The sequence below is a fragment of the Anas platyrhynchos genome, chromosome 5, assembly GCF_047663525.1.
Source record: "Anas platyrhynchos isolate ZD024472 breed Pekin duck chromosome 5, IASCAAS_PekinDuck_T2T, whole genome shotgun sequence".
NCBI lineage: Eukaryota > Metazoa > Chordata > Aves > Anseriformes > Anatidae > Anas > Anas platyrhynchos.
In genome coordinates this window covers 55,329,406-55,355,943 of record NC_092591.1, presented here as the reverse complement: position 1 = coordinate 55,355,943, position 26,538 = coordinate 55,329,406, and the positions used below count along the sequence as shown (strand labels likewise).

At 37.5% G+C, this 26,538-nt stretch overlaps 1 long non-coding RNA gene across 1 annotated transcript in view; it reads left to right on the top strand.

Moving 5' to 3' along the window:
• Positions 1-26,538, top strand: part of LOC101790603 (uncharacterized) — a 388,896-nt gene that overhangs the window by 340,422 nt on the left and 21,936 nt on the right. The gene's annotated exons all lie outside the window — the stretch shown is intronic.

Genomic DNA, 26,538 nt, shown 5'->3' with positions numbered 1-26,538 from the left:
GACTTTAATTCAGCTATAAACATTAGTTTTGGAAACCTTTTGATGACCTAATAGCCAATGTACTGCATTCCTCCTTCCCCCAGACTCTTTCAAAAATCCTTGCTCTCATAATATTTGTTACTAAAAAGTAGTGTATGCATCCCTGAAACTGATGGTTTGGAGAAGCCTACATTGAAAATCATGTTTATCTTCACAGACTTCCAAGCTAGGATTTAAAATATCCATAGTTTTTTGTTGTTCACTTTTCAGCTATTTGAGCACTGTCTTTTAAACTTCTGATTTTTATGACTTTTCCACCAGTTCAGCAGATGTACTTTCATTACCTCTGCTAAGCGAGACTGTTCAGGTCAGGTATTTTGGGTCATCTGATCCAGTCTATTGTGTACAAAGAATAGTGTGCCTATCAGAGAGAAGTCAACAACAATGAAAAAGCAGAGGAAGTTCAGAAAACAATGTATGATGTTCTAAACCTGCCACCGTCACCTCATTTGAAATTGTTCGTATGATGAGTACCATTAGCAGAATGTCTGCAGGCAAAACTACTTAAAAGGATTCTGGAGTTCACTTAAGGTAAAAATCTTAAGAGAAAAACAGCTAGATGCATAGGGACCTAATAATAAATACTCAGTATACTGGATAAATACAAATTTATTGCAGAAAATATACTCAACTGTGACATCTTCCATCAACAGAGAGTCCTCAGAATTACTGCTAGAATTGTTAACTAAAAAGCTTTAACTTGAACATCTAATGTTCACTGTGGATGAAACAGGGTTTTTTGGTAGTAGTGTTTTGGTCTTCTATAAGGGCAAACAAAACTACAATTTCAGTGCTCCCTAATGACTCTTCTCTTTGAATCCCTTGTTCTCTCCCTCGTCAAAGTGATTAAATGAAAAGATTTGTCCCTGTACCTGGATCACTGCTGTACTATTCCCAGGATAAGGCCTCTCAGAACGTCAGTAAGAGGGTATGTGTCCGCTCTTCTGACTGGGATGCATTAGATTAGAACTTGTCTTAAAGTATCCCAATTCCCTTCCACGTTGTTTTTTAGAGAATAGATCCTCACATGATTTTGTTAAAGTTACAAGCCATGTCAACCAATGAGATGAAGTTGCAACAATTTCAGTGAGGGTTCCAAAAATGCAAAAAAGATCAGCCAATAATCTTCCTGCCCTTCTACTGTATTGCCTGGACGTTCGCTCAGACTTCAGGAGGATAAAATGAATGACAAACCTGCTGCTTTGCCAGGTGTCAATACAGTGTCCCTAAACCCCTGTGCCTTCCATGTGTAGCAGGTAGTCCTTAATTTTTCTCCTTCGCTCTCCCAGCTCCAACCTGGAGGAATGTTGGTTCAGATCTTCATTTTATGATGCTCTTCTTGCTTTCTCACTTCCTTTTGTAAGCAGTGGAACACTCTTTGGCTTCATGTCAGCAGCTGCTGTATTGAAGTTGCTCTATTCAATCCAGACTGCATGAGAGAGAGTAGCCAAATAATAAAAACAGCATATGATCTATGCTTAGCAATTGAATTTGCTCACTTCAGCTTGTAATCTGTAGCTGCTTTTGCATGATGCTGCTAATTCAAACATCAGTAGTACTTGAGTACTTGAGCTGTATTTATTTATTTATTTATTTTCGTAGGCCAGCTATTTGAAGTTTATAGAAGAACTTGATTTTGTTGTACAAATGTTCAAGTTATGTCTTGAGTTAACACTGCACCGAATAGAAGCCAAAATTAGTAATACTTGTAATTACAATACCATCACTGCTCATCAAAATGAATACGGGCTCAAGTGCATGGTGTATAGAAATACAGAAATATAGTTTCAGACTCTATGCCAATTCAGTCATTTCTGCATATTTCTGTATCGGTTACACTCATTTGATTGTTTAAAGTTACTTGAAAACCATAACAGCTGGAGACTTGGTTTGCTTTAAAGAACACAGAATAACAGAGAAGAATCCAGGCCTGACGTACACATGAAATGCTGCCATGCTCTCAAGGCACCAAGCCAACACCAGAATGTCTGCTGCAGCATCTCGTGTCCTGCCTCTTCCCCTGCTTGCCAAAATTAGATTTGCATGAGTGCCAACATCTGGTGCAAACCATACTGTATCTTGGATCTGTGCCTTGCCACCACCTGGAATAAAGACTGTAGATTAAAGCCTGGAACTGAAAAGCGTTTGACATTGTGAACTGTAGGGAACATACCTTTTCTGTTTGTGTCCATTGCTCTATGTGTTTTACATTAGATAGTTACCTGAGAGACTTGCACGTATCTAAATCTAATCTAGTTAATGAGGAAACTTGTTGTAAATTATTCAACAGCAGTTAGCTCTCAAGCTTAATGTGAGCAGATGGACTTCATGGTACCTATTCCAAAGTCTTTGCTACTGTGCTACTTCCTCCAAATTGCACTCTGTTTGCAACCTTTGTTTCAAATACAAGTACTGTAGCTTTCTTTTTATTAATATTTGCTCAGTTGCTTTAACCAAAGAACTCCATTGCAATAGATTGCACAGCTTTAGTCTTCTGGTGTTCCACTGTATCTTCTCTGTCTTCATTTTCCTTCCAGTAGGCAGACTTTTGAGCAGGTGTCTGGCTTCTCGTCTGTAGTCTCAAATTTGATGACGGATTTTCTCAGCACTATGACTGTTTCTTTAGGAGACTTCTCATTTGTGCACTCTAGTTCCATCTACATTGCCATGTGGCCATGCAGTGCTCATCCCCTCATTATCCAGACCTGGCACTTTCCCTGTCTATGATCGAGCCCTTTAAAACAGAGTAAGTAATCAAAATCAGGCCCTGACATGCAGTCAGTGTTCAGCCTACCTGTAAATATGAACCATGGAGCTTCTGTTACACCAGCTTTACAGTTTCTTTTGTATAACCCACTTGATGGCTAGGATTTCTGTAAGCTTTCTTGATATGTCTCTGTGTTAGTTATATGTCTCTTGGCAGCAGCATTCAGTGGTGATTGGTACTTGCAGCTGCCTGAGCACGATGGCCACACAACCATTGTGTCTGAACTGCTGTTCTAAGTCTGTATCAGACCATGAAGTGCCCTGCTGTGCTTAGGACCCCTGTCTCTGGCTACTGCTTTATGAATCTACTTGTTAGGTGGGTGTGCACTTGCCCACCTGCGGCCTTGGTGTCTGTGATGCCTTCTGTAGTGGGCTGTGTCATACTACCTTGGTCTTCATCATGTTCTGCAGTCTGCCTCTGCAGTCATCCTGCCACGTGGCTGCAACAGGTTCACTCCTCCTTGAAAGTAGGATCCTTATTAGATATGTTTGTCAGTCATGAAGATCTGTTGCTTATATTCTTGGAATAGTATATTCAAGTCCCTCGGTAATGCCAGGTGGGAGATTTTCCTGGCTGTCATCTCTGAATGGTCTTTGGTACCAACCCTCCTCTCCTGGTACTTTGTGAGTGGATAAGGGAGGATGGCTGGGAGTGCAGTTCTCACACTGGGCTACTTTAATTCTGCTGCTGGCACATTGGCTGAGCTGAATTTAGTGGGTCCCCTGTATCTTACAAAAGAGATTTAGAGTCGCTGTGTTACATTTATTATCTAATTCAAATACAAGAGGCCTGAATGCCTCCTTATCTCTGTGCTTTATGATGTTTGTTGAACAGACAGTGTTGATATAATAAACACAAAGCACAAAGAATCATGCAGAAATCTGAATTTGAGTACTAGTTTTATCGCTTAGAAAATAGACTAATACCGTGTAGTTTCCTGTCAAACTGTCCCCTGGGCTTTTGGGGGCTTTCCTTGGCAGTAAAGGAGGTATACTATTAATGTATCATCTGCTGTTCGTTATATGTGCCAGAAGAAATCATGCATACTGTTCCACAATATCCCAAGGAAGTATTAAAGTCCAATATTAGAATGTGCCTGTGAACAATTTGCTGTGGCACTCTGAACAATAGGGCATGCCCCTTAAAATCTCAGTATGCCTCATGAATGAGTACAGTGCAAATTGAATCATCAAACAGAAAGGCAAACTCTCCAAAGACTATACTATTCTTATTCTGTCGGGAGGCTGTTCTCCCTCATAACCAGCTAATGAGGAATTATCTCTCAAGTAGGTCACTTCAGTTAATGCCATACCATGGACACTTCCGAAGTAGATCAGATACAGAGACAGAGATTTAATTTTAGCAATTCACTTCGTAAGGCTCTGAAGTAAATGAGTACATTAAGACCAGTTTTATAAAAGAAAAAAAAATCATACATGGTATTATCACAGAACTGATTTAGCTAGAATAAATCAAAGCAAAAGAAAATTTAGATAGGATTAAGCATGAAAAAGTGCTGCACCATTTTCAAATGATTTGGTACAGTACAGACAAATATAACACTGAGATTGTCTTGTTCTCATAAAAAGTAGATCCACTTCTGTGAGCATCAGACTTGAAACATTCCTAGAGCATCTGATGTAATCAAAGGGATGGGAATGATTTACTGGTGTTTGCAAGTAGATGTTGTGCTTTCCTCATTTACAAAATCTTCTCAGATGTTGTACTTCAAACCCTCTCTGGGTATTTGATTCTGTGAACGGCTGCTGAACATTCAGATTGATTGCTTCTCCTCCACATGCTGTTGAAGAGTTCATTTATGCCTCTGAAGTCTGGTGTGGTTTAAATTTGAGTACCGTCTTGAGCCTGTGTTCAAGTCCAAACCCATTCTGTAGATTCAAGGTTCTTCCTTGCTGTTCAGACCTAAACCTGTGCTCAGCAGCCTGTGGGTGTAGAAATTGTGGGTTCCTTCAAAACTGCCTCAGAGGCAGCGTGCAACAGGAATATCTGCTGCTGCTTGCTTGCTGAGCTCACCTGGGGAGGAGATAAGCATGGTTTGGCCTTGGTAATGGTGCCCACCCGACCTCAGAGCTGCCGCCTTGTCCAGATGCTGCCCACATGCCAAGGAACCACTCTGTGGGGTTGGAGAATCTCTGGTGGCATATACGTAGGTCACAGGAGTGCAGGCTCGGCTGTGGCGGTAGGGGGCTCTAATATTGATAGTACAAGTAAAAATAAGAATAGGGAACACCTCTTCAAAGTTTATTTTGTCCATCTCAATTCAGTGCTAATTGGTTCTAACAAATTCAAAGACTGAGAGACCTTAGCTACACTACACACAATTTTATGTTGTATTTCACTGTTTGTTTACTTCCAAGGAATAAGGAAAAGGAATGTATTTGTAGCTGCAAAATTCCTATTATTCTAACATGAGTTTTGTGCATTTTTGTTGCATCAAAAACAATACTGTATTAATATAAATATTTACAGAGGGAAATCTGCACTTTTCCCCAACACCTTCTAGCTATTAAGTTCTTCACATCAGTATTTTTCCTCATGTTTTTTATTTAAAAAAAAAAAAAAAAAAAAAAGCTAGAATAAATTCAAGATAAGGTTGTTAGCATATTTCTTTCATTTCCTCCTGAAAAAGTATAAAGGCTGTCCTTACTTTTTAGCCTTTATTTATTTATTTATTTATTTATTTATTTTTAAGTGATAAAAGAGATTTGTGAGGTTATTTTAACTGTTGTGGTGCTTTGCATGGTTTGGGGCTTTTAGGCTTGATCAGTATTCCCACACTATTTAAACAGTTCTGGCAGCTAAGAGAAAACTAGTTTTGAAATTCTTTCACTTTTTCCTATCTCACTTCATATGAAAGGTTTTTTAAATCTCATAATTAGCTAAAACATTTGGCAACTAGATAATCATTTGCAAATTAATTTTGTTATGCAAAATGTAACTAAAAGCCTAAATCAATAAAATGCAATTGTGGATAGCCATTTTACAGCTTTAAAAGCTAACAGTATCAAATAGAAACAGCAATTTTTAATGCCTTCAGTATTATTGCAGAGGTTCTCAGGCAGGGCACATTAATTTTCACATTAGAGATGGGCTGTTGGAGAAAATGTAACGTTTTAAATGTAGCACTACTTTCATTCATGAAAGGAGAGGAACTTCAAAAGTTTTACTTGACACAACATTAGTTGACTCTTTAAGAGCTACATTTTCTAACAACACATTTGTAGGTTAGATGTTAGGAAGAACTTCTTTACTGAAAGGGTTGTTGGGCACTGGAACAGGCTGCCCAGGGAGATGGTGGAGTCACCATCCCTGGAAGTCTTCAAAAGACGTTTAGATGTAGAGCTTAGGGATATGGTTTAGTGGGGACTGTTAGTGTTAGGTTAGAGGTTGGACTCAATGATCTTGAGGTCTCTTCCAACCTAGAAATTCTGTGATTCTGTGATTTGGTTACAGGAAATCTTAAAATATAAGAATAAATAAGAAAAATAAGAGTAAATATAAGAGAAAATTATTTGTTTCCTCGAGAAACTTGGAAAATTAAAACAGGCTCTTTTGTGGAGCCTTCTGCAGCCTGGAGTTCTGATTCTGACCACTGAAATTAATGAACTTCATTTAAACACAGAAGCCTACTGAACTGTGGAAGTGGGAGCCTGGATTTTAATTTTAGCCATGGGATGAGATGGATAATGTAAAAAATACATGGGGAGCTGTAGTGATTGCTCAGCTTTACAAAGTGACTCCACAACAGCATGCTCCTTTGTGTACCCCCTGCGCCTTGATATTTTTTTTACATGAAAGCCAGTCAATTGATTTCTCTCCAGATTGATCTCACAGTGAGATCACAGCTGATCCTAGGGACCTAAGGCTCTGAAGTTTAATACTAGACACTCAATCTGCTTGCAGAGATCTCCTTTTCACAGCCACCTACTGTCATCTTGTTGTAGCCCAAACTTAGACTTTGGCCTAAAGCTATTTTTTGTTGCTAAATAGGTATGTGTTCTAGGAAATCTTTCATCATATCTTCTAGTGTGAGCCCCCAGTGTCTTTCTTTGGCCCCTCCTCTGAAATGCCCGATTCAGAGCACTCTAGTGTTATTTACCTTTGTTCCAGTTTTTTAACCTTTAGAGTGATCTTCTGAAATTCTATGCGATATCAGTAGTAACAAAAGAGTCCATTCTTTTAATTGCTTCATTTTTGTCTATCAGTTTGTCCTCTGAGTGTAGATCTGTAAGAGCAAAGGGCTGGCTTGGCAAAATATTCATGAAGAATACTCCCAAATTCATTTCAGTCTTTTCTCTGCAATCAAAAACCCTCACTGGCAGTTCTGTTCAAAGATTTTCAGTTCTATTATGTTGTTTGGTAGCATCAACAGATCTCAGAGGGAGCTCCGTTGAATCAGATACTGGATAAATAGACACATTTTGCTCCCCAAAACACACAGTGTAAAGAAAATCTAAATAAAGAAGTCAGGTAAACCTAGAATGCTATCCTGATGTTTTTTCAGTGATCTTTCAGTAACCTGGTGGGCACCATTTCTGGCTGGAAAGCAGTGTGAAATACAGCAAAATGATCTCCATATAGATGTATTTAGATACATGCAGAATAGAACAGGGATTGGAAACTGATGTTGATGGTTTTTCACCTTTCTGGAAACCAACATCCAGATATTTAAGATATGCAGAAGTGATGGATCTACATTTTTGTGAGTTTTCATTTCTGGTTCTGAAAACACCTCGTCTTAATATCTCACAGGTACAATAACTGCCAAAAAATGACTACTGCCCTTTAATTAACAAGACAGAAAATACCAGTATTTTTCTCAGATATAATTGTACTTCCCAATGAAGCCTGAATAAAGCCTGAATTCTGAATAATGTTGATATATTGGCTCACTTAGAAAAGCATTGTTAGCAGCTGATTGCTTATATAATCTCCTTGGCAATTTTTTACATTTACGGTGTCCTTATTTTGTTACAAGAAAAGAACATAGAGGTTTTTACTTCAGTTTGGTCCATTAATTTTCCCAAGTCATTTGGACAGCAAGGTATTAACCAGCCTCCTATGCAGTCTCAATGACATACTATTTCTAAAGCACCTAAATTGAGTGCTTTTAGTCTAAGGCTTAAGGCTTTCATTAGAAACAGGCCACATTACCCATGAAAGATTAATGCCCATATGAACAAGAAGGGGTAATGTAATCAGGAATAGAGGTCTTATATCATCATAAAAAATGTGGCTTACTGAAAAACACAGTAAAAAAGATTAGGAGTTTTAAACAAAACCCCAATGCTGATTCTTTTATCATTAACAACAGATTAAAACTAATTACCTTCCAATCACAGAAGAGCACAGTCTGATGTTCCAGTCATACTATGCGGTGATTATAAGACAGGTGTGGAGCAAAGGGAATGCTCAACCAACACACGTGAAGACATGAATGGCTAGAATTAGTTCTGTATGTTATGCTATTCTAGTTTGTTTGTTTGTTTGTTTTGTTTTGTTTTGGGGGGGGCAGGGAGGGGTGTTGCAATCTCTATGGGAAGTAGGAGGATCCCTTCCTGTTCCCCTTCCCATTCCCCTTCCCCTTCCTCTCTCCAAGGACGTTCTGTTCACAAATGTACATTTTGGTGATTTGTAGACGTACAGCATTTCAGCCAAGTAATCTGAAGATGCATCAAAGCTGGGTACGTTTCTGTGAAATTCTAGGAACTGTAATGATAGACAAGGTAAAGAGCAAGTCCAAAGTTCCTCAAGCCCATTCAGCTTTTTTCTGTTGCATTTTCTAATATTATGTTGGAGAATGAAGAGGCCTTTGAAACAGCCAAAGAAGCAAAAACTGAAATCAAAACTTTGATTGCAGTTTGCTGCAAAGCCTCTTTCTAATCAGTATGCTTTTGATTTTGCTCTCTGTGGTATATGATATTTTGCTGAATATTTACTTTTTTTTCCTTTTTCAGTAAGAATGTTGAGTGTTCTCGGTGTCATACATGGATATTGTGGACTCAATTGTTACTCATTTTGGTTAAAAATCCTGATAGTTTTGTTTCATTTTATTTTCCAGTGAGACTGTTCACATGAGCAAGGTCAGCTTTCATGGCTGAGCAATATCTACTGGACCCCCAAATGTAAGTGGGGAAACCAGTTCCCAGGAAAAAATAAAATATTAAAAAAAAAAAGACACAAAAAACAGACAAATAAAAAATCCACACAATAAAAAAAAAAAAAAAAAAAAAAAAAAAAACAACAACAAAAAAACAACTTTAATGTGATGATTAAATATAACAAAATAGTGTGGGTAGATACTGTGTTAAAGAAATGTTTAAGTGAAATATTTTTATAAACTTAATGGAATAGGAGAGTCCTGATAGTGAATAGTTTCAGGTCAAGACATGCTAGTAGAGGTCTGGCCATGGGGTAAGCTGCAAGGAGAGAGGGATGTCTTTGCACCTGTGGATGGGAACTTCAGTGTGGGTACGAGTTTGGTGCCGGGGGCACCCTGTTCCAGGACAGAGTTTCTCAGATGGTGTAATCACAAGTACAAGGCATTTTATTTCAAATACATTAAATGGGTGTATTAAGTGTGTATATTTATAGCTTTCAGGCTGTTTCTAAGCAGTTTTAGACCTAATAGTTCTATTGGGTGATTTCCTAAACCAGTCAGCTCTAAGTGTCGAGTTCATAATGTAGAGTTCATTCTTCCTACAGTCCTTTGCTGAGGCCAATTTCTTTGCATTCTCCATCTGCAGACATCTCGTTTTGACTTAGGTTTAAATGCTTTACTTATAAAGCCATACATTATAAACATCTTATTAAACAATCTACAAAGGGGAATTTTCTCTAGTATTACCTTTATACTTACCTAATCTACTTTTAGATAAGCAACAGAAGGTTTGTTTGTTTGGTTGGTTTTGTTGGCTGTTTGTACAGCTCCTAACATAACAGAATAGTGGTCTGTGGCTGATTTCTAGATATTTGTCAAGACCCACACTCCTTTCATAGAGTTATTCTCAACAGAGCATCTGACATTTTTACATCCTTAATTCAAGCTCTCACTTTGGATCAAAGCCATTATATGTTTAGCATGCAATCCTGTTCTTGCAGTGCCGAAGATTAGAGCTGAAGAAATGATTGGATTCTCCCAGGAGCTGTCTGAGGAAAGCTCCAAGAGGGTGCCTTAGTGTAAGATCCTCTCTTACCTCAGTATAGGAGTATATTGGGAGTGAGTTTAGATGGCTAAACAGGTACAGTGCTCTATTGGTCCTCCAATGTCATCTCCATGCTGCCAGTCTTTTCTCTTATTCTCTAAAATTATGGGCAGACGTGCAAAGGTAGCTCTGTTAATCCTGTCTTTACCAGAATTCAGTGTGGCCTAGATGCAAATGAGAAATTACCTTGCTAATTTATTTTGTCTGTTCTTTGCTGCTATACTACATATTATTTATGTATAGCAACATTTCATGAATTTTTATTTCTTTACTGATCATTAATAACTTAGGCTGGAGGGGACCTCTGAGGGCAATCTAGTCCAACCTCTTGATCAAAGCAGGATCAACTTTGAAGTTGCTCAGGTTGCTCAGGGCCGTGTCTTGGTGAGATTTTAAATATCTCCAATGACAGAGTGAGCAAATAGTTCTTCACCGCTCTGACTACGAAGATATTTTGACTTATGACTAGTTGGATTTCCTATGCTATAGCTTGTCATTGCTTCTTGTCTATTTGCTGTGTGCCTCTGATGAGAGTCTGGCCCTCCCTTCTGTCTGTAATCCTCCTTCAGGCAGTGGAAGACTGCAGTTAGGTACCCTCTTATCCTTTTTTTCCTCAGCTCAAGCAAACCGTTATCATACCTCATGTATTTCAGCCACCTATACATCCTCATGGCCTGCTGTTGGACTTGATCTAACTAGACAATGTTTTGCTTGTACTGGGAGGCTCAAAAATGGACACAGATCAATTGTTATTTTCACAGGCATTGCATAGAGGGGAACCATTGTTTCTGTGATCTTCTAGCCAGCCATGCTTTTGCTAATGTAGCCCAGTAGCAGTAGCTCTTCATCACCACAAAATCTCTCTATTGACTGATGTTCAACTTGTTCACAGGAATCCCGAGGTCTTTTTCTGTGAACTTTCCCTCTAGATAGGTGGATCCCTTCCCTATACCATCACATGGACTAACTCTGTTTCAGGTGCGTGACTTTTGCATTATTTCATTTCATATCGTTGTTGTCGGTCTATTTCTCCAGCTTGTCGCACTTTCTCTGAACTGTATCTGGGCTCATTGATGGATCAGTCCCCCTCTTAGCACCATCTTCAAGCTTTTTGAGGAAGCTTTCTTTTATCACAGTTGTTGCTGATGTTGCACAGTATTAGCCTCAAAATCAACCCCTGAGTAAAGCCACTCCAAGCTGACCTCTGGTTAGACTTTGACCATTTCACCGCTGCCCTGTGAGTCCAAAGGTCCAGCCAGTTGTCTACCCTGGTTCTGCATAGCTAGCTACAAGGACGTAATGGGATACCATGTTGACATCAGGACTGTGGAAATTGTGACAACAAGTTTCATCTTTACTGACCAGTGTACAATTTCAGGCAAAGTAACCAAGTGTAATATTGATAACTCAAGTAATCCTCTATGTATGAGGAACATACATACTGGTGCCCAGCTTCAGTTATGCTCTGTAATGAATACATGGAATTGAATGAATAGTGTAGTTTTTAATGAAGTTTTCTATTGTTATTTCTCCTGTCTTTTGTACTACCACTTGCATTTCAAGTACTCAGACGTTTTATGAATCAACTACAAGATCTCATTTGAGGTTAAAATGTCATAGTTTAGGAGTTCACAACATATGAAATGTCATGAAGGAGCACCAATTTGGCAATACTCAATTAAGGTTAAAATAATATTGCATAGCACGGATTCTCTGTCAAAGGTAGCATTCACAAAAATGATTCTTCTTTTTCCAATTTAAATTTCATGTGGCCTTCCAATTATTTTGAATTTTTTTTTATTTTTTTTTAAGCTGGAAATTGCTGTAGGTAGCAGATTTAGTTAATGCTGTAAATTTTATAAGTTGTGATGCTCAATGTGCCAAATCCCTGTTAATTCCATATCTTTTAAGCTCTTTCGTAGTTTTAAAATTCTCAATAAACTGCACAAAATTCAATTACAATTAAAGCATAGGTTTGATGTTGGTAGTAGTGTTTTGTTTTGTTTTTTTTTTAGATAAACAATTATACTTGAATGTTCATTTTGTGTCTGGTAGTGATAATAGAAAAAAAAAAACAGTCATGATTGGGATTAGTTGTCAGGCAATTATGTATTTAAGTAATTAAGACTATCTTCCATTATGTTGAATACTCTAAAAAATTCCCACATAATTGATGTCATTCTTGTCCAGGGAGAAGGTTTTGTCCCCACTGAATATTAATATTATTCCCAGATTTGAAAAAAGTGCCTGGCTTCTATGACACCCTCTCCCTCCTCTGCACTCCTCCAGTGAAAGTAGGCAAATCATAAATGGCTTGAAAACAAATTTTGTGCTTTTAAATGTTGCTTAAAATATAGCGAAGTATTTTCAGATTATGCTTTCCAGATCCTATCCCTCTGCAATATTATACAGAGCACAGCTATACCATTTTCTTGAAAAAGCTAGCAGTAGTGAACAAGATTTTGCATAAACAAATGAAACTAGTTTGAATGTCAGAATAAATATGCAACTTTTTACCAAGGAATCAGTTTCTTCTACATTTATATTTGTATGAAACATACCAAAGATAGAAAGGTCCTCAATACCTGATGCAAATATATTGATAGCAAAATTAGTCTTACACATGTAGCGTTGAGTTGTGCGATGTTGAAATGACTCTGTTCTGTCAATGTTTTAGAAATGCTGTTTGGGGTTGGAGTCTCTATTCGTGTTGACTTTTCAGAGATTTGCATGCAAAAGGCTTTTGCTAATAGGCTTTATTAAAATTATTTGTCATTGTGTATTCCTTGCCTAACTGGGGATGCCCGTTTTTCTTCAACTCATCTTATCTGGCATTGTGCTGTTTTATTCTTGGGGTATGTGAAAAACACACAGAACTCAAACTCAAGTGAGTAATGATACCACGAAAGACGTGAAATTCTGAGGAGGATAGTGAAATTAGGAGCAAAGCATCCCCGTCTTCTACACTCTTGCATCTTTTCCATGCAGATGCCATAGTGCTTGCAGTAACCACTGTGAAAATGTTGTGCCTATGTGGTATTACAAAGAAGCCTTTTGGGATGGCAAAGCCTTCCCAGAAGCCAGGAACTCAATGTGTGTAACATTAAATAGGTGTTAATAAGGTGGTTACCTGCTTTCATTTATTTGTTTTAATTCCTTTGTTTCAAAAGAAGATATTTAAACAATGATCAAAACTATGGAAACTGCTGGTGTCAAGATGAATGTCAATGATGCAAACATAATTTTAAAGATTTTCTGTAGCTTTTGATTTCCACGAAGGTCTAAAATAAAATCATTCATTGAAATTTCCCCTATTTTTTATACAAAAACTCACTAGAAATTTTGGTTCCCACGTGGCTTCACTTAATGTTCTGTGAGACAGATATATCTGAGTCTTAGAACAGTGTATTGAAAGACAAATGAAGCATGCTGCTGCTGTACCACCAGCAAGGGACCATCGTTATTGTTTCATCAGCGTTCAGTATGTTGTCTGTGAGTTATTTTAACTTGGCTCTTCATAACTTTGTTGAAATAAACATTAAGGGAATGGCCTCCGCTTTAAATACTGCAGTATGCAGAAAACTTGGGATTTCACTTTCTGCTCTTTAAATAATCATTAGTGGCAAAATAATCTTGATATGGTGTCATAAACACATCTCATTAGCAGCTATGTATTTATATATTTAAAACTGCTAATAGCTTTCAATGTGATCATTATGGGTAATGCTCTTGAACAGTATCCATCTGATCTTTCATTACCATTTTCCTAAACTCTAACAACCACCCAACCAAAGAACAACCCCCATAGGCAGAAGTGCATGAATTAAATTAAAATTTACATTTTCCAGGGTTTTTCAAGGTGCTTTCCAAAATCATCTATTCTGCGCTTATTAAAACTGTAGTACAGTTAGAACAGTCTGTAAGCAACCCTTATCTCCAAGGAGTTTGAATGGCTGAGTAATCTAACTGGACAGTTAAGGATTTTCTGTCTGAACTGATTGATGTTAATTTTAATAATCCTAGACTTATATCCCTTATTGTTTCAGAGAGTCATTAGCAGAGTTTAAGTTTTTTTTTTTTTTCTCCATTACAAACAATTCTGTATCCCTGCTGATCGTTAGGGCAAGGAGTTGCCCAGCTCAGAAAAAGAAAATCATGATAGTAATGTAAATGTAGGGGGGTGATTTCAGAAGTAGACTTTTGCATTTAATGGTATATCTTCAGTACTGCGCTATATGCAGTTTCGAAGTTTTTAAGAGTGTTCTACAAAGTCCCTAAGTTAAATTTTTGAAAAAGATATTGCACACTACATTTTGATATGCAAGATAAATTTAAACACTTTCATAGTCTTATCATTGACGTAGAAAATCCAGGACCTACATATTCTTTAGGACATGAACTATACTCATTTGTAGTCACTATAAATTTATATCCATCTGCTTAAAGAAAGGCAGTTTCATTTTCTTTAGCCACAAAAGTACTTCTGACAGGATTAAGTAGAATGGTATTCTTTGGGATCTTTATAGGATGAAATTCACTTCATTAGGTTCCAGAATTTGGCTCAGATTTCATCCCAATATTCCTGGACTCTAGAATAATCAAGGTAAAAATTCATACTCTATTTCCACATAGTTGATAGTAGGCATCTCTTTTAGGATGATGTAGATGCAAAGCTGTGTTTGCACTACTTCACCCAATTATTTTCATGATTAAGCTTAAGCGTAGTATTAGGTGAGTTTCATGTACATTTCTTGCAAGCAATTGTTTGCCTGCATATATATATATATTTAATATAGACATAATCATGATTGAGAGACCATACAAAAATGTCATACCCCTAAAAGTTTATACATCCAAAGTAATTCTCTGATTCTGAACCGTATTTGGTTAGTTCATTCAATAATGTCTTCGTACTGTTTTTCTAGGTGTTCTGGATACTGTTGGATTAATTCATCCATGTTAGCCAGTCAACCTTCAAACACTGAAATATCTGATTTCAGAAGACTGATTTAGTTTGTAGATTGACTCACACATCAAAACTGATAGTTGAATTCAGATCACAGAGTCTACTGTATTATTTATTCATGTTTTCAGAAAGCACCCAGCAGGACTCTAGGCCCTGAGTATGTATATTTGTAAAATGAGTTAAGTTGATCTGAAAGAGAGAGAGAAAAATAAAATATAAATTCTCATATCCACAAACAATTAATTTTTCTCCAAGTAAAAACTTAAATCTGTATTCATAGAGCAGATCTGAACATAAATACTGTCAGTGTTCATGCTACAATATATTATCATTTACATCATGAGGAAATAAGAGTTTGTGCTTAACAGAATATATGTCCATTATATTATTTTTTACCCTTGATTTTATGTTTATCTTTGATTAGTTCCAAGACTGAAATTGTTTTTACAGAGAAATCCTTTCTAGCTATACAAAAGTCACAAAGAAGAGGTGTTCGTGATCTGGTTTTAGAATTGAGGACCTTAGTAGCTCTAAGGATCATAAGCATTAGGAGCAAAAGAAGTTTTCCACTGTGTCTTAACCTTGACATTTAGTGAGTAGAAATAAGAGTAATGTATCACATGATCATCTTCAGCCTCGTCTTTTTCAAACCCAGGGTGGAAATGGCTTTTACACTTTTTTGTATCAAGTTGTTCTCCTATAAATTGAATTGATTGTATTTTTATTTACTTTATAGACAGAGATTACACCTCTTAATCATATACAGTAAAAACTCATTAGCTGAGAAACTATTGGCTTTTATTCTGCCATTGAGAAAGAACTTGCGCTTGGTGTCTCTCACACCTGTAAGTATATTTTCTAACTCCTCATTTCTTCTCTAATTACTTCTTGATTGTGGGGTAAATTCTCTAAGCCGCATTTGAAAGAAAATCATTGTCTTTTTATCTTCTCTGTGGGGAATTCATTCCACTTGTTTACTGATGTGTGTGGCAGGCTGAATAAAATGATTCCTAATTAGCATATATGAAATAATCATTGGTCTATCTGGAGTCATAATTAATGCATTAGGAAGAATTTACTGAGTGTCAAGGAGAAAGACATTAGCATAAATGAGCTTATTTTAGATGGGCTGCAATTGAGAGACTACTTTCCGGTAAGAATGTTTACCAAAATTAAGCAATAATAACATATCAATTTACTAAGAACCATTAGTGTGCATGATCTGAACTATTAACTTCTGCAAAGAAGCTCCAGCCCTGCTTTGAACACCTTGCTAGCCAAGAGATCTTGTCAGCATCTTAATAAAGTCTCAGCACCACAAAAGAGTGTGGGGATGAGAAGAGGATACAGTCTGAGGTTGCACAGAGAGGTTTTCTGTAATATGTTCATGGACCTTGAGAAAAGCAGACGGTGCAGAATCTTATTATCATCCTACCTGATAATTCTGTGGCTTTATTGATTAAAACATGTTCCTACTGAGAGTGGAACCTGTAGACAATAGCAAAACAGAATGATTATCTTTACACAGGCAAAGGTGTTTAATTTCTGTATTGATAGGTTGTGAGTGGGGAAGTGACAAACTGTGACACAAACTTTAACTGTTTTCATTCCTTTTCTTTTTAGTCAATAAGCGTCTGTTAACCTGAAAGTAGATTTTAATCTTTAGAGGACTCTGCACATTGAAGAATGAATGTTTTACTCAGGGAACAAGTGAGATTTGGGAAGCTTAAATTTGAGCATTTCCACTTTATAGACTTAATCTTGTAAGATTTATAAGACCTATATTTTACATATTTTAGCATAGCCATTATTATGTTTAATGTTGAAAAGTTTTTACTCCAGTTATAGTCCATCAGTGGGTCTGTAAATCACTGGGTTAGGCTAACTTCAAATGTGTCCAATTGACTGGACATGGAAAGTCTCACTCCAGTGTGAGTCACTTTAGTGAAACCATTGTCAAGTTAGTACAAGTGAATTCCAGTATTGCAGTGTCTTTCAAAATCAGTAATCCATTATGGGACTATACATTTACAGTAATCCACTAAATTCATGTTAAATCTTTTAGGAACAATCATAAGCACCGTCATAAGTTCACATGGGAAAAGCAACAGTCCCATTGTCCGCAAATTCTGCTTCTCTGTACTTGCATGTTTTGCGATTTTGAGTAAGAGAAGTCATTGTTACACACTTTAAATCTTCAAAGTAGTTTTTGCTTCATATTCTTTGCTATTGACTTTTAAGTGAAACACCATACATCACCAGTATATTAGTAAGGCTGCTGATGGTAACAAACCCACAGAATGTGCCTAACCATTTGTATAGAAAACATAGTCTTTCTCAAGCTAAATTAGAACTGGTAAGTGTTTTCTCAGTCGTAATAATAATTGTGCTTCATTAAGTGTTATGTGAGATGACTGATAACATGAGGAAAATGCATCTATTGGTTGAAGAGTTCTTTGTTATTTTAATTAGAACATCACTATATTGATTCATTTTAGTATAGACTTTCAAAAATTAGTTGAGATGCTGCATTACTGAGAGGGTCTCAAGAAAGGAAGAACGGAGTCTTAATAATGCACCATGGTTCAGATGAATGCAGCCATTCAGATTATTGCACAAATCAGTACAAAGTGTATGAAAAAACAAAGGGTACAAAGCGAAACCATCATGTTTGCGGTTCTGGCGAAGAAAGCAGACTTTCTTTCTTGCTCCCACTTCTATTGCCTTAATAGACAAAATATATTTAGCATTAACACTTCCCTGACCTTTTTTCTAATCAGGTTATGAGTCCTTATACAGGAGAAAGGTGATCATGATATTCTGTTTTGTTTGCGTCCCTCCAAGAGGAGAGACCATATTTACCAGCATGTTAAATGATCCATTTCCACAATTACATGAAAGCCATTGTAACAAGTTCTGTTAAAAAAAAAAAAATACCATCTACAGTGCTGACATTTCGGTTCAGTGATAAATTTTGTAGCATAAGACTATTTCCTCCAGAAAGGTCAAAGCCCAGTGAATTGATTAGCATACCACCTGCTTATGAAAGAAGGTTTGTTTGTTGGAATAAATAATTGCCTTAATTTTATTTTTGTTTTACATGTAATAAAATTTTTGTTTTATTCTTCTGTGAAGTAAACTAAGAAGGGAAGAATGGAAATAAATTATCAGGTCTGATTTTGCCTCTCTTTAAGTTCCAGAAAAACCTTGAGCTGTATTCCTGCATATCAGTCAGTCTTAGTCCTATTCTGCAACAGGGCTAACGTGCCTCTTAATTTCCAGCCTCTACATAAGCAATGTCCTCAAAATATCTTTAAGAAAGTCTTAACAAAAGAAGGGTAATGCCCCTTAATAAAGCTTTCTTTGTTCTGCCTTTCCCCTCTCCTCTTCTGGTCTTGTCCAAACAGCACTCTTCTGCTGTTGTTTGGTTCTTCTGAAGGATATGCTCACAGTATGGTATAAGGAGAGCTATTCTGCCTCACTTTCACTGCTAAAAAATTAGGAATTTCTATGCTGGTTTTGCTCACCTTGAATATCTGTAATTCTGTGAATATCCTGGTCTTTGCGTAGAGACAAGTTATGAATTTTTCAGCACCATCTTCCTGACAGTGGATACAGCCTTACTCCAGGTACTTGACGTGAGAACCAAAGTGCGCCATTGTACATTTGTTTCACGCTGACTTTCTTCTTAATCACCATTTTCTGACACTGCATTTGCTGGGCATTTTCTTAACATTATTTCATTGCTTTAATATGTTCTGACATCCTATTCTGAGAATGTTTGACTTAGCTGCCTAAAGCCAGGATGACAGGTGTGGAGAATTAATCTCAGAAAATATAAGACTTTTACAATGGGGGAAAAAAAAAAGATTTCATTCAGAGTACTGAAGATGTCACACCTCGCTTGTGGGAGAATGTTATGGATTCTCTGTGTAAGATTTTCCTGTCCCAAGAGGAGATTTAAGAAATGATATCATTACTGCTGTTCTACACTCAGAATTATACTCTTATTCTTTCTGCAGTACTTCTCTGACGACGAGGCTGGAAGTCTTCCTCCTTTTGGTAGCAAGAAGGTTGCTTTGGCAATTCTACTTACTCATCATCTCAGGTCTCTCCTCACCTCAGTTGATTAGAAGACATTATCACATAAAAGGCAGAAAACTTTTAGTTCAGGAGAGCTAGGAAATGATTTTGTTTAATCTTTGCGTGAAAGAGATGGAGAGCGAGGGCTCCTCTGTCATATGAGTAAGGAAACAGCCATACAGGCAGCCACAAAATGAAATAAATGGACTCAAATAAATGCCTTTTCAAACAGGGGCTGAATTTACCACTGGCATTCAGGCAGCTCTGAGCAGTTGCCCCCACTTGCAGCTCTTGCCTCATTGACTGGTGATGGTATCTCTCTTGAAGATGTATGTATTTCTGCTAATCTGACTTCGAACCACAGCATTCTCATTTGATTTTCCATTCACTGTGTAATTGCAATATAAGAATGAAAATGCTTTTTATAATGTAATTCATAAAGCAGCTTATGGCCTTGCATAATTAAAATGGCTAAATGGAAACAGCTCACTGCGCTTTGAAATGCATACTAAGCTAACCAGAAATTTATCTGTGAGTGTAGTTTCTAAGAGACTGGAAACTTTGGAAATGTTTGATAATGGTGCAACCTAAATTACTCCAGGAGGTGCATAAAATTAGCAGTAATTATTACATGAGAGTTGTATCACTCTCATCATATGTATCATCATAAAGGGCATATTAGATCTGGCAAAAAGCCTTTCAGTTCATAAGAAAATTGGATTGGTTCTGCAGTTTGTTCTCTGGCTCACAACTGCTTTTAGTTGTACACATATGATCCTGTGCTTCCAAGCTTTTTAATTAATGTATTTATTTTAAAGAATTTTTCTTTAAGCACATATTGGCCTCAGATGTCTGTTTTTTAATTGAGGCATAACCATATATGCAAGTGACAGGAGAAAATTTGCATGATTGATCAGAACTTCCTCCAGCCAATGAATTTCTTTTCTGCCCAGCTAGAAAGACACAAGATATAGGAGAGACAAAAGCTTTGCTGCTGTAACTGCTTAATTAGGAATCATGTAGAAGACTGGGAATTGAAACTTAGTAATATGCTGACCAGGAGCCAGTTAGGCTTGTCTTGAAGTGTCAATCTTTGGAGCAAATTTTCAATTTATAATACAGCATTAATTAACACAAATGTGTAATTAATCACTTGAGGCAATTAATTATATTTACTACTCCCAGTTTGAAGCTGTAAGAGATGGGGCATTGGCTTAATCAAGTTAGAATGTACCTAGAAATGAAGAGGTGCTGTTTCTCAGCCCAGCATTCCTGATACACTACATGCCGTTCTTCTTCTTCCCCTTTCCCAGTAGGATGCCGCACAGCATCCTGTTACCTTATACAACACTCTGAGGTTAAGCAGCACCAGGGAACACAGTTCTCCTTTGTCTGCAACCACCTCAGGGTTCCCTGTGAGATTAGCCAGCCTGCTCAGAGGCTATCAACAGCATGTTCCCATTTGTGGGTCACCGCTCCAGTTTTTACAGGCAGCTGCATTAGTCTTTTTTGAGATGTGAAGATTCACAGAGCAGCTGTACTATTAAATCCTGAATAGTGTGATTCTGAACACATAGATTAAAAAAATAAATAAATAAATAAATAAATTAAGCCCATTTTCATGGAAATAGCAGGTTTTGTTCTTAGAAAACAAATAATTGTGTATTCTTCTCACTCTTCCCCCCCCTGCTTGCTGCCACAATTCATGAAAATTCTTCTCCTTTCCCCCCTCCCAGTTAATGGACTCTAATTATCATGCATATGAGGGATTTGAACTTCCAGCATAAATGGGTGGATACTGCCAATAAAAAGCCTACACTGCTTTCAGTGAATGCTCTGCGTGACACCTCCCCCCATCATTAATTTTCAAGCACTGAGATTGCAGTAATTTCTGCTTATAAGTGGCATGTTGATGTGTTTATTACTCCGTAGTCAAGTTCAGTGTTGTTTCTCATATCTTTTTGCAGTGCTCATCACCACCTCCCTAGCTGTAGACTAACAAAAATGAGGCCTTATCTAAGACCCCAAAAAGCTGTTGCCTAGAGGTTGGTTGATATCAACCTGCTATTCAAACAGAATTTCTCTGTTGCTAATTCTTCAAGTAGCCTTATATTAAGGTCTGAAAGACTATATCATGAGCTTCATATTAAGCATTTTTAGGGATTATTCTGTTTCAGACAGTGATTCCTGATGATGTTTTAGTTGCACTTTCTTTGGGAAGTAGTAAGGTTGTATCCCTCGCTGAGAGATCCTGGTGTCCTCATAAATGCGATAGAGAAGATAGTGTTCCTAAAAAATAACACATGGAGGCACAGAGAAAAGGGATTATGCTGTTTCCCTTGTTACCCTTCACTAGTTGTCTGACTATTTAACGCATCAGCTGTGTTCATTTCCTGGTAAGCGTTAGCCACTTTTGAGCCACTGTGGGTTCTGTGCAGGCCTCGGGTGTGCAGGACTTTGTAATTGCTGCAATGCTACATTGCCTTCTGCTAGAGCCTTCCTGTCGCAGAGATCTCTGCTGGCGTTGGCAGAAGAGCCTGGCCTAGCTCCATCGCTACCATATGGCGGCCTGTTGATATACAGATGCCTCTTAGTCCATGCTGCAACAGGATGGTGGAGTTCTCTCTCAATTCTCCATGTTATCACATATAAAAAATTTGCTTAAAAACACCAACTCAGAAGGACTCTTAACCTTGATTTGTGAGTGCTGCTCTTCAGTCCAAACCACTGTTTTGAGAATCAGGGACTCTCCCAGGCAGAGCCCCTCTGGTAACACAACCCTCTGTGGATGGCAGAAGGTCTTTCTCCAGCCCGTGTGCAGAGTGAGGTCTGTGCCCCTGGCACACAAGGCAGCTTCTTTGCCTCTGCCATCAGAGCAGGTAGAGCACAAGCTGTTCCTGAGGCACCCGTCTGGATGTCCATCAGGCAGATCACAAAGCATGCTGTACCAGTAAACCTCGAGACCTTCAGCTTTCACTAGAGGTAGTAATCGATTTCCAAGGTGATGTATTAACCCTGCACTTGTTAATGAAAAAGAAACAAAAAGAGGTCTGCAGCTGAGAAACCTGAAAGGAAACCTAGGCAGTACATTAGACTTTGGAGGAAAATTCACTCTGTGGCTGTTTTGGGGGTTTTATTGGAGTTTGAATTGCTAGTAAAAGAAGAATCACAGAATGGAAAGTGAAGGCAGGCACTGGAGCACAGTTCTCACAAATGACTTTTATAGTTAGATATTCAAACAAGACTTATCTGAAAACTTCCAGAAGATCATTACCATTCACAGATTGTTGATAGCATCTTGGTTTTAGAGACTGATTCTGAATGATCCTTCCCGAGTAAATTGCGTGCAGCTTATTTTACTGTTCCCAAAGTTTTAAGGACTGAGGCAGCTCTGCCAGGACTTGAACGAGGATTTTGTGGGGGCACAGGTAGTGCAAGCCTCAGGGCTGTGCCAATAAAGCCATAATGACAGTCTTCAGTACTTATATACCTCTTGCGAATAGCTCCTGGTCTGATGTTTTTAGGGGAACAAATCTGTCTCTGTTAATGGATGGCAGAGGAACTCTTTAAAAGCAGTATATGTCATTTAGATGCTAGTCTATGTTTAAGATTTCCAAGTATAACAGGCAATATTAAAAGTTTACCTTTTTCACCTATTATAATTACACATTCATACTCTAGGGTTTGTTATGCACAAATGGTAAATTATTGTGCTCTCAGTTTAAATAGATGAACAAAATGCAACAAAGTTTTGGATCATTTTATAAGCCAAATTAACTATAAGTACATAGACAAGCAAGTATATAGCCACCTTTGCTATACATAATCTTTGAAAGAACAAAGTGATATGGTGGTGCTATGACTGGCCTGCACAATATAACTGTTTTGACTCTGACAGTTCTGTGTTCTGAGCAGTACTCCGGTATTATCTCATGACACCTGAAATGAACTCGGGAGTTGATAAAGCTATTTAGCAACCAGTTACTGCCTTGCTTATGAAGGTGAGTGACAGTGGTTAACACTAGGCAATTCTGATTTTTGTTACTGTTGGCTACCAGTCAATTAATGGCAGGCAGGTTGTGCTCAGCATGTCTGATAATCACTCTGAAAGTGTAATTTCTTTTCCAATTATAATGAACATATTTGTGTTATTTCTGGGAAAATGGGATTTTAAAGTAAGAAGCAGTAAAGTACCAGTAGAACAACCATGTACCTTGTGTACCTTCTCATGACCCCACAACCCAGTAAACTCTTGCATTTGACTCTAGGATTAAGTAATTGTTATTTTGAAATACTTTTCTGATAGTCCAAAAACTTTAACCTTTGCTTATGAATAACAGGCAAATTATAAATGAGCTCTTGAGGTGCTTGAATAAATCATGCTATTCTGTAGCTTTTGGGAACCAAGAAAGGAAATGTGTTTGACTTCTATCCTCCTCTCTCAAACAACCTCTTCCCTTGCCCCCCTCCTCCCTCGCACCTGATGTGAAAAACCTCAGGAAAAGGAAGGACTAGAACTTCTTAAATGTTCTTTGCATCATCCTGAAGTCAATATTAGTGGAAATACTATTGCATACGAGAAGTATAACCCCAGTTCTGTCTGTATATCCTGGGTTTTACCACAATAGAAAGCTGTCTTGCTATGGTTCATTTAAGATCAGGAGAAAGGACTAGGGCAAAAAGGTTGAGTCTTCCTTTCTTTCTGTCTTCCCACTTAAAGAATCAACAACTATAACAGGCTAATGAAAATGATTGATGAAAGAAGAGAAAATGGATGGATCCTACAGTAAAAATTATTAACATGTAAAATACTGTGGTTTTGTTTTTTTTTTGTTTTGAGTGGTGGAGTCTTCTGCACAAAGAGTTTTGCATTTTGTGAGATAGAAGAAAGAGAAAAAGCAGATTGATAAAGAAATTACCTACGTAATCTGTGTAGATGGAAGCATTACGTAAATTCCAAATTTAGAACATTTTTGATCACCACCTCCTCCATAGTATTTATGATTATTATTATTTTTTATTTTTAAAATAAAGTATTATTTAGTTGTCTTCCTTACAGCTTACATATACAGTTAATGTGCTGTAGCCCAAAATTAAAACCTTGTTATCCTGTTCCTCTCTAGTTTGGACAGAATGGAACTTATTCTTCCTTTTCATTCATGTTTTCAGAAAGGTGCCCGAATCTGAGGAGTGACAATAAGGAGATTTGAATGTTGTCCTTGATTTTGCTACTGATTGATTTCTTTGGAAATTTGGTCTATTCTGTGCCTCAGTTTCACCATTAAGTAGGAATTCCAGTATCTCTGTACCTCATATTGCAGATACTGATAATTAGTTTATTAATATTTGCTGTCACCTTGTGATAGTTAGGTATAAGGCTGTATTCAGATGTAAAATATTACGTCTCTGCAATTATTATTTCCATGACAAAACTCTACAAATAAGCTCTGCAAAGCCAAATTGCAGTATTGTTGGCCCAGCTTTAGCTAGTACTGCATGTCACTGAAGAGAAAAAATTGCACTTCTTGTTCTTCCTCCTACAGAACTCCTGATAAACATTTCAAATGGCAGTGGTGTAATTATCTTTGATTAGTGACTGTGCTAACTTTAAAAAGAAAAAAAAAAAAAAAGTGAAGTAGATGTTGATTACCAAGCACTAATGTAGTGCTTTCATGCACAGCTATAATTCTACTCATGAATATACATTAATCTTATGCATCAGTTATCTTTATCTACAATCAAAAGACACTAACTAATGCTGCTTCATTTTGTTATATGAAACATAAAGGAAGCATAGACATGACTACAATGCAGGACATTTCGGGTTTGTATAAAAACCTTAAACGTATTTTGAGCTTTGCTGTTTGAAGTAAACCTTGGCTTCCCGATCATAATATTTTGGAATAAATTTCTGGAGAGATGATCACAACCAGAGTTAACATTGAGAAAGATGGACACAAAGTGCAAGTGAATGTTAACAGAGGCTAGAAGCAGTAGGGCTGGGAAATTGTGTGTGTGTGACGGGGGAACCACATAGTGCATTCCTATATAGTGCATTAATATTTGGCAGAAGAAATTTTGGAAAAATATTTGCTATAGTACTCTGGGGGGAAAGAAAGTGACCTAAAGGTAAAAAGGTGTGAAAAGAACAAGACTTGTGTTAAATATATGTATCACGTAATGCTGATATATCTATTTTTATCAACATCTGAACTAATTGCTTACATTTCTAGGCAGAGGAAAGAAAAAGATACTTGTGCATGATTCATTTCTTCTTGGAGTGAATATGTAAATCAAGGCAGATGAGTTGTGCTCCAAAAATGCTCATTTCTCTCTACTGACTCTCAAGTGAGTTGCCTTAGCTAGTGAAAATACAGCTGGCTGCAGTGGGGACAGCTAAGCAAGACAGAACGAATCTGGTCCTCAAGGTCCTCCACAGTTCCAACACTACTAGTGTGGTTGATCTAAAGTTGAAAAATAGCAATGGAAAGCTACAGTTAAAGCAATGGGTTTCAGAGAAAGCCTTCAGCGAAAACAGTTGTTCTAGAGAGCTCCTACTGCCATTTTTTAGGCTTTTACCATATTACAACTCAGCAACATGCAGGCAAAAATGCTGGGCCTGAAATTGTGCATGCTGCTCCTGTTAATTTCCAGGTTAGATATTTGTTGCATCCAGTGTCATGGGGGCTCCCAAGGGACGTGAGTGCTGTGGGGCTCAAAAACCCTGAAGAGCTGGTTGCCATAGAAGCCTCCAATGGAGCATTTGCTCCTTTGGTTGCTTTTGTGCATTATCTCAGTGTTCTGTTGTTTCAAAGCATTTTCTTCTGTTGTTGACTAAACCTGTCATATCTCCCTAATCAATTTTTAAATATCAATTCTCTCGTGCAATGTATTAGGGCAGTCTAAATAATTGAATTTAATTGGAAGGGTGCTTCTTTTGCTTTTCCCTTTCAAATAATCACAGAAGGTGAGAACAAGAACTCAGTGAAAAGCAGTCCAGGAGGAGCAGTAGTCAACAGATTAAGAGGTCTATTCCAATTCTTCATTTGCCGCTTTCATTATTCTGACTGATCTTTGGCAAAGCCAGGCAGGCATGTGGGCTGTATTTCCAACTCAAATTCTTTCGACAGCCATGCAACAGACTCTAAGACAGCAATTGATTGTACCACTGTACAACTTAAATGTATCCGTGAATCCCAATAACTGTGTGATTATTCCCCAGGCTTTTCCAAAACAGATCTCAAAGTCTCCTACATACCTTCTATGTTTTCCTATACAGCTGAATCTGACAAAATGTTCTTTGCAATGACGACTCTTGTAGTGCTTATCTTTGCAGTAAGGACAAAAGCAAAGTTCTCCTCTCCCTCCAAAAGCAATGCAGAAAGGTGCTTGCGTTTCACAGTATATTGCTTTGCTGCACAATTTAGTCCCATCAAGATATATATAAGAAATGATCA